The sequence below is a fragment of the Hesperophylax consimilis genome, chromosome 3 (assembly GCF_061612785.1).
Source record: "Hesperophylax consimilis isolate HC1 chromosome 3, BYU_Hcon_1.0, whole genome shotgun sequence".
Lineage (NCBI taxonomy): Eukaryota > Metazoa > Arthropoda > Insecta > Trichoptera > Limnephilidae > Hesperophylax > Hesperophylax consimilis.
In genome coordinates, this window is record NC_142838.1 from 32,906,280 (window position 1) to 32,916,051 (window position 9,772).

Genomic DNA, 9,772 nt, shown 5'->3' on the forward strand with positions numbered 1-9,772 from the left:
GTGACCATGGGTGTAAAGATTTATAATTAATGGTCGTATCTGTAAACGTAGGCTTACGGAAAATTTCAAACGTATGTTTATTATTTTCTCTACCGATAGTTAGGTCTAAAAAATTAATTTTATTATTACACTCTCTTTCAACCGTAAAGCAGATTTTACGGTTGATGGAGTTAGCAAATGTGACAAAAAGATCTAATTGTCTGTTGGTACCTTTCCAACAGACCAAAATGTCGTCAACATAACGAACATAGTATATTATGTGTTTGCTAAAGATTGAATTTAAAATTTGTTTTTCAATGTAATCCATGAATATTTCTGCAAGAAGTGGACTGAGGGGCGATCCCATTGGTAATCCGTCGTTTTGTTGATAGAATTTATCATTAAACTCAAAGTAGTTAGTTTCAACACAAATTTTAAATAGATCGAATAAGTCTTTTTTAGTAACTGGGTTTATATTAGATTCGTCTAAAATATCTTCAATGATTTTAAGGCATTCTTGAATAGGGATATTGCTAAAGAGACTGACCACGTCTAAAGATATGAACTGGCAATTATGCGGTAGATTAATGTTTTTTATTTTATTTACAAGTTCGAGAGAATTTTTAACGCTATGTTTTGGGTAGAATTTAGTATGTTGTTTGAAAAGAAAGTTAAGTTTTTTGGCGAGTATTGTCGTTGGGGCGTTTATAAAAGAAACAACGGGACGTATGGGGATATTATCCTTGTGAATTTTAGGTTGTCCGTATAATGCAGGAGCCCTTGGATTCATCACCATTGCACTTCTTCTAGCGAATTTATTTGGGAATATTGATTGGCAATTATTTATTAGGTTGCGCACGTTTACTGAAATTTTGTCCGTTGGGTCCTTTTTTAAGATTTCAAAGTCTTCTGGTTTTAGGAATGCTTCTACTTTATTTAAGTAATCAATTTTGTTTAATATAACGACGGAATTTCCCTTATCCGCTTTAGTAATTGTGAGGTCGCTATTTTTAATTTTTGGCTTTAATATCATTTAAAATTTCCGTTTCTTTTATATTGAATTTATTTTTATTTTTACTGGTTGATTTCAAAGTTTTTCTCAATATATCCGCTGTTATTTGTTTAGGTAAGCCGTTATTTTTTATTTTAGACAGAGAAATTTCTGTGTCGATTGCCAAACATTCAATTTGTTTTTTAGTGATATCCGAATTTATTTTATATTTGAAGCCTTTATCTAGTAAATTTATTTCATCCTCTTCAAAAGTTTCACCTGATAGGTTAATAGTTTTTATATAAAACTCCGTATTTGTATTACTTTGATATTCATTGACTTTTACATTTTTATTTTTAGATTCGACAAGTTTTTTAAGTTTATTTTCCTGAGTTTTGAATTTATCAGATATAATTCCGCCGATGTGTTCACGAGTATCGTAATCCAGGGTATCAAATTCCCATGGATGCAGTTTAAAAGTTAATTCCGAATGCAATACCTTGATGTAGTGAAGTATTGTGTCCCTTTTCCGACAACATTCCTTAGTCTCCTCCTTCAACCATATCCTCTGCGCTCGATGCACAGTTTTTATGGCTGCCGAGGATTTGCTTTTGGTAGAAATATGCACGTACTTGGGGATCACGTTTAACTTCAAACACTCTTGGTTAAACCAAAGGTTTTGCACTATTTTCCGATGTTTTAATTTTAATCGTCTGTAAAAAATCACTTGGGTAGCTATATCAGCAACCTTCAATTTATTTATTGTTATTAAGTTTAATTTGTAGAACTCCATTTTATTTTTTTATTTTTTATATATACAATAATATTATTATTGGGTTTATAAAAACAGTTTATTTTTAAACAAGTTCTGCTGTGTAATTATTATTACGCGTGACAGCTGTTTCGCCCTCTGAAGGCATTATCAAACTGTGGGTAGCCCACTTACAGACGATACATTTATATTATTTCTAGGTAGGTATTTTAATTTCATTTACTGATTTCTTAATTGATTTCTAAGTAAAATATTAAAAATTATTAATGGTTATTACCCCAGCAAAGTTTCCCCAATTAGTGTAATGTTTAAATTTGACTGAATGTCTTTATGTTAGTTATTCCCAAACGAACTAATTTATCTGCTTTTTTCACTTTACCTCGATTCCTTAGCCTATCTTAATTTATCTACTTTTTTCACTTTACCTTGATTCCTTAGCCTATCCCTAATTTATCTACTATGCTAACTTTACCTTGATTCCTTAGTCAATCTCTAATTTATCTACTTTGCTAACTTTACCTTGATTCCTTAGCCTATCCCTAATTTACCTACTTTGCTAACTTTACCTTGATTCCTTAGCCTATCCCTAATTAACCTGCTTTTTCACTTTTCCTTGATTCCTTAGCCTATCCCTAATTTATCTACTTTGTTAACTTTACCTTGATTCCTTAGCCTATCCCTAATTTATCTACTTTGCTAACTTTACCTTGATTCCTTAGCCTATCCCTAATTTATCTACTTTGCTAACTTTACCTTGATTCCTTAGCCTATCCCTAATTTATCTACTTTACTAACTTTACCTTGATTCCTTAGCCTATCCCTAATTTATCTGCTTTGTTAACTTTACCTTGATTCCTTAGCCTATCCCTAATTTATCTACTTTGCTAACTTTACCTTGATTCCTTAGCCTATTCCTAATTTATCTGCTTTGCTAACTTTACCTTGATTTCTTAGCCTATCCCTTATTTATCTACTTTGCTAACTTTACCTTGATTCCTTAGCCTATCCCTAATTTATCTACTTTGCTAACTTTACCTTGATTCCTTAGCCTATCCCTAATTAACCTGCTTTTTCACTTTTCCTTGATTCTTTAGCCTATCCCTAATTTATCTGCTTTGCTAACTTTACCTTGATTCCTTAGCCTATCCCTAATTTACCTGCTTTTGTCACTTTTCCTTGATTCCTTAGCCAATCTCTAATATATCCGCTTTCTTAACTATAATTATTTTTACAAACATTCATTTTTATTGTGTCTGTTGCAACGCTTCAATGTCTCTAGAAATTTTTCTTTGAATTAAGGCCTCATTTTAAAACTTGGAATCAATTGTGGGAACAATTTTCACAGGCGATAAAGTAGGTACCTACCGAAAACATAATATTTTAACAGAAAATTATTTTAATTCATTCTCTTTTCAAAATTGAAATTATAATATCCCATGATTCTTCTCTGGTCTGTGCTAGGTAATAAAAATACTAATTTACGTTGTCTTCCTGCCTGTAAATCCAGTTCAATGAACTCTAGAACTTTGCTTTGAATTTGATCTTCATTTTAAACATCTGAAATGTTTTTTGTCGACTTATAATATAACATTGTATATAACAGAAAATTGTTTAGAGGCTATTTAAAAATCGGAACTGATATGTCTTGAATTCAGACTGAATATCGTGTATGAAATTATATTTACTATCCTTAATGACCAGAAAGTACCGCATCCGGTACTGCTACTCGCGCGATAATAGTGAAGCACGTTTCAACGAAATAATAGCACGCAATATACACGCGCCTATGTGGCAATTACGGGTCTGCGCAAGTATTATATCAACGCAGAACACATCCTCAACCTTCACAACAACAAAATATATATTTTTGTAATATTTTTTTTTGTAATATTTATTATATTATATTATATTATAATTTTACTGGTTTTCCATTAAAAGCCTTAGCTTGTGGATGGAAGAAGAGTTAACATTTCACATATTATGTACAAATAAAGTCACGTGTACAGTTAATACAATGCAGTTAATACAGTTAATACATTTCATATAATTATAATTACTATTTACCATAATCATGTATTTCAATATATATGTATGTGTAGGTAATATAGCCACATGGCAATCAGACCCGTTAACTAAAATATGTAAACATATATGTATTCAGTAAGAAGAAAAACAAGTAAGATTTTTAGTGTGACATTCTCTAAAATACTTTTTGATGGAGTTCAACAATTGAATTTTGTTCCTAATGCTTCTGATTTCTATTGGTAGGTTATTGAAAAAGAATTTTCCTTGGTGAGTATAATGGTGTTGTGCAAAAGAAGTGTTTAATTTGGGGCACACAAATACATGTTTAAGTCTAGTACGATTTTCAGTTATGAATGCGTATTTATCTTTTTCTTTTATAATTTGTATAATTGAATTTTTTATAAATAAGTTTTTAAATGTTGGAACTTTGAATTCTTCGAATATGCTGTCAGTTGGGAAGTCTGGAGGTTTTTTTAGTATAATTTTTATTATTAGTTTTTGAACAATTTCTATGGGGGTCAGATTAGTTTTGTAAGCTGCTCCCCAACTGATAATGGCATACTGAAGAATAGACTGTACTAATGCGTAGTATATTGAGTATAGGTTTTTCGTTGATAAAAAGTTTCGTATCCGTAAGAATATATGAATTAACTTCCTAACTCTTTTTATTGTATGGTCGATGTGATCTTTCCATTTTAGGTTTTTATCTATGATTATTCCAAGATATGTAATTTTATCCGCTATTTTCAGAAGTGAACATTTTTGTTGGCAGTGATTAGTATCGTGTTGTGCGAGAGAATGATTATGTAAGAATATTTGAAGATTTGGAGGTACAATGTTAGTGTTAATTTCCAAAGGAATGACATATGTTTTATCACTATTTAACGACAAGAGGTTATTGTCAAACCATATTTTTAGATTATTTATGTCTTCTGTAGCTTTTAGATTAATTTTTTCCCAAGTTTTTTCTTTTATTATAAGGACTGTATCATCAGCGTAAGAGATAATTTGGCCATGCAATGGTTGAATAAATATGTCGTTTACATACAAAATGAACAATATTGGTCCAAGCACGGTGCCCTGTGGGATACCAAAATTTGATGTTTCTTGGTCGCTAGTTTGGTCATTTATTTTAACAAATTGTGCACGATTGTTCAAATAACTTTCTATCCATTGGACGGCTTTATCATTGATGTTATTTAATTTCAGTTTTTTGATAAGCTTTGCGTGTGAGATACTATCGAATGCTTTTCTTAGGTCTATGAATATTCCTGCGCATTTATTTCCTTCATCAAGTGCAGAGTATATAAATGATGTTACATTTGCTATTGCATCTTGTGTGCTTTTTGTTTTTAAGAATCCGAATTGATTGGAATGTAATATTTTATTGTTTTCTAGAAAATCAACAACCCTTTGTTTCACAATCTTTTCAAATATTTTTGCTATATTCGATATTAGTGATATCGGTCGATAATTTGAAACATTTTGCGGGTCGCCGGTTTTAAAGATAGGGGATATTATAGATTTTTTATAATTTGTTGGGAATATGCCTTTAGTCAGACTGAGATTGATAAGGTGGTTTAGTGGTTTCAGTAGATACATTTTCATTTCTTTAAGAATTTTCACAGAAATGTGGTCAAAACCTGGAGAGGATCCGTCTTTCATGTTTTCTATTACAAGTTGTATTTCAGTTTCGGTAGTTTTTTTAAAAGTGGATAGTGTATTTTGTTTTTGGGTATTAGTTGTTATAGTTTTTGGTGTGTGTACAGATTTAGTGATTTTATCAGCGAGATTGTTTCCTACTTTAGAGAAGTAAGAATTAAAAATGTTTGCTGTTAGTTTTGGGTCTTTGGATACATCTATGATATTATTTTCATGTTTTAAATATTTTATAGAATTATTTTTTTTCTTATTTTCAATTGCATAATTTACCGTTTTCCAAATAACTTTTAGATTGTTTTCTGAAGTAGAGATTATTTTTTTAAAGTAGTCGTCTTTACTTTTTTTAATTAAAGCTGTTAATTTATTTCTATATTTTTTGAGAACTATCTTAGTATTTTCATCGTGTGGATTTTTAATTGTATTTTTATATAGCCTTTCTTTTTCTCTGATAGATTTTATTAGGCCACAAGTGATCCAAGGTTTTATACGTCTGAATTTTGAATTCGTGTATAATGAGACCTCTGTTGTGGAGGTTTCAATATGATCCATAATTTGTTTTTCAAACATATTTGAGCATTGTTCGACATCGTTAGATTGTAGTATCGTACACCAAGTTTCTGCTTTCAATTTTTTCTCTAAAGTGGCAATATTTGTGGTTTTTAATAGTAATTGGAGCCTTAATTTGTGATTTTATTTCATTATCATACAATAATAAGCAAGTGTGGTGGTCAGTAATATTCGTTTGCCAAATCATTGTTTTGATTTTATATAGGTTTTGTAATTTTATGTTTATCCAAATAATATGATCTAAGCAAGACGATTTTTGTCCGTGCATTTCTCTGGTATTTTTGTTTATGCATGATTTAAAATCTAATTCAGTCATACAATTTAGGAACTCATTTTTGAAAATATTTTCTGATTTTTCGTTAATGTTAATATTAAAATCACCCGCGATAAAACAGGTTTTATTTTTAAGCGGTAGTAATATATTTTTCAGTTGAGTTATAAAATGTGAAATATTTGATTCGTGTGTTCTGTAAATGGCAATTATGTGATAAATATATTTATCGAGTTTAATTTCGATTTGAATACAGTTAGTCAGTAATATTGGTTGTTCTAAAGTCGTGACAATACTGAATTTGGTGTGAACGAATATTGCGATTCCACTATTTTTATTGATATTTATTTTAGTTGGGATGTATGTATAGTTAGGAAGTTGAAAGGCTGGTGACTCATCATTTGTAAATGTCTCTGTTAATATTATACAGTCTGGTTGTAATATTAGATTATTGATTTTATTAATAAATTCATCAAAATTTTGAAACATACTACGAATATTTTGGTGTAATATGAATAAACCGTTAAATTTGTGTGGGAAAAATTCATTACATGTCTCTGTGCTTGCACATTCGTATTCATGGATTTTGTAGAAATTTTCTATTTGGATAGCTATAAAATCATCCATTTAAAATTAATTTTAATTCATTTAGAGCAATTGATAGCACATACATCCATAAGCTTGCCAAAACTATGAAGAATTAAATTAAAAGAATTACGCTCCGTTATTATAATTATATCGGTATCGTGTCTATTAGTGAATAAAGTGTACTTATATCTGTTGCGAATGTATAACATGAGCATATAAATAATACATAACATAAGCATATAAATAATATAAAATATAAGCATAAAGAGAAAATAAAACATGAGCTTAAAGTGATTAAAAAACATAAGCATATAAAGAAAATAAAACATAAGCATATAAAGTATACCAGTGATATATGGATTTGGTTGTTGCGGATATTTAACATAAGCGTGAAAAGTATGCATAACATTGGCATAAGTATACAGAGTATGCATATAGTTATATATCACGAGCATATAAAGCATAAGCATATAAAGCATATAAAATATAAGTATATAGAGAAAATAAAACATAAGCATAAGCATGTTAAGTACATAGGTGTTATAGGGATTTAGTTGTTGTAAGTATTTTACATAATTATAGCAGGCATATAGTGTAACTATGAATTGAAGATACATAGTACAAGATTTATATTGGTTAATGCTAAAACTGAATGTAGTGTTTGGGTAAAGAGATAAAAGAAAACTAGAGAAATACAAATTAAATAATTTAAATTCCCCTGTAACCATATACCTGTGCCCTTCTGTTTCATATAATAGGTTGAGATTAATAGTTAAAATAGTGATGTTAATGAATTTTGAGTAAAGTAAAAAATATTTTATAAACATAAATACAATAGTTACAGTTCTTTTACAAGTTATTGGGTGTGTGAGATAAGATGTGTTTGTTTTTGTCATTGATAATAATGACTGGTGTTCCAATATCTCTACGGACGTACACTTGCCCTCCACGGGTCCAGGCGAATTTATATAAGTTTTCCCGTGTAGCCTTACGTGCAAGGAACCATAAGTGTTTCGCACGAAACGTCAGGTGTTCTGAGACGTATATGTGAGAGCGAGGTCCTGCAATTCCGACGAGGGTGGTGTTGAGTTTTTCCTCTCTATTGTTAGCTTGTTTGTTGAGGATATCGTTGGGAAAGAATCGAACCTATTGTCTTCCGACCCAAAGGCAAATGCTGACCGGTAGCAGTTTTACCAAAAAACCCAACAATTATATTTTCAGTCCTGTTTGTTATCAGTTAACTAATAATTGTTTATTTTTTAATCTTTGAAGGTAAGATTAGTGACTCCCAGACGAAAATGTAAAATAGAAAAATCAGAAAAAGATTCGGTCGTATCTGCCACCTATATTATAAACAAAGATCTATACATATTATGAAGTTAATTCAAAAAATTTGCTATACCAAAGATTTATTGTTGAAGTCTGGTCGTGGGGAATGTGTATAGTGTATGAGTGGGAAGAGTGCGCTTGTATTAGTGTACGTCTCGCACAAATGCCGGCCTTACCAGCCAAATCGTTGTTGCAATTTTCAGAATACATTAAATTAGTTATGTACGTACTTACCTCAAACATCAACAGGTTGTTGAACGCCACAAATACTAAAAATCAACAACGTTATTTTGGTTTGACTGAGGACTGTATCTTCCCAGGCACTGGAGTCAACCGCGCTAACAACCTTGCCAAATGCCGATCGGGTAGGACCGACATTTACTTCTGTAATGTCATCTAATTTCAGAGAAATGCTTTTGTGTAAGTGTTTGCCACCAAAAGTTGCATTGAGTGCATTGTCATCGACAACGAGTCGTCTGACGAGTTTCAGCTCGATTGGATGTCAGGAATTGGGTTTATGTGTGTTTCCAATATTTGATCCAAAGAATTTGATTCACTCTCGAAAGCAAACTTAAATAAATGTGTTTAAAAATAGAATGACTGTTTTTATCGCATTGACTTTTTGGTATTGTTATCGCATTGACTTCCTGTTATTGTAATTTGGCCAGTTATAATACTGTTAACATGATTTTACTAAATTTAATTATAATAATGAATAATGCTGGGCAATCAGGGCCGCCGCTAGCCGCTCGAACGCCCGTGTACATATCCGTCAATGCCGCCCCCACCCCCCATCCGTACTTTACTTACAATCAGGGCCGCCGCTAGCCGCTCGAACGCCGGTGTACATGTACATATCCGTCAATGCCGCCCCCACCCCCATCCGTACTTTACTTAACCAACTTTAAGAGTTTTCACCGAAAATAATTAATAATCTAATACTCACTGATTACATTTATGATTCAGAGGAACTAGTTGCAAATTACTTGAATAAATCGCATATTATAACCGTGAACAATCAACGGAAATTGCATTAGATGCCGTGTACACCGATTTCAGTAAAGCCTTCGACAAAGTTAGTCATAATCACGCTTTGAAAAAAAAAACTGGCTAGTTAGTCACAAGTTATGTAGGGCGTACCACAAGGATCGTACCTTGGACCCTTACTTTTATATTTTTTACCAACGACCACACTTCTGTAGAATTTTTCTCCATATATGCTGACAACCTTGAATTTAATATTGCAATTAAATCTATAGAAGTTTTTGAACTCTAACGATAAGACTTATCACCTGCCTAGTGTATTGATAACGAAATGGAATTATATGTAGCTAAGTGTAAAGCTATCATACTCTCTAAAAACACAAAAAAACTATACTTATATAAAAGGGATAATATTCAACAATAAATAACGTTTGTAAAAAATTCAAATAAGTTATTCAGTTAGATTGTGAGATCAACTAAACCATTCTCAGCTTTATATTTCAATTTACGGAAATCATAGTGTTTTGTATACAATAGTGAATAGTAATATTGTATTAATTATATATATATAGTTATCTAGGGAATCTGTTCAAATAAATATTTC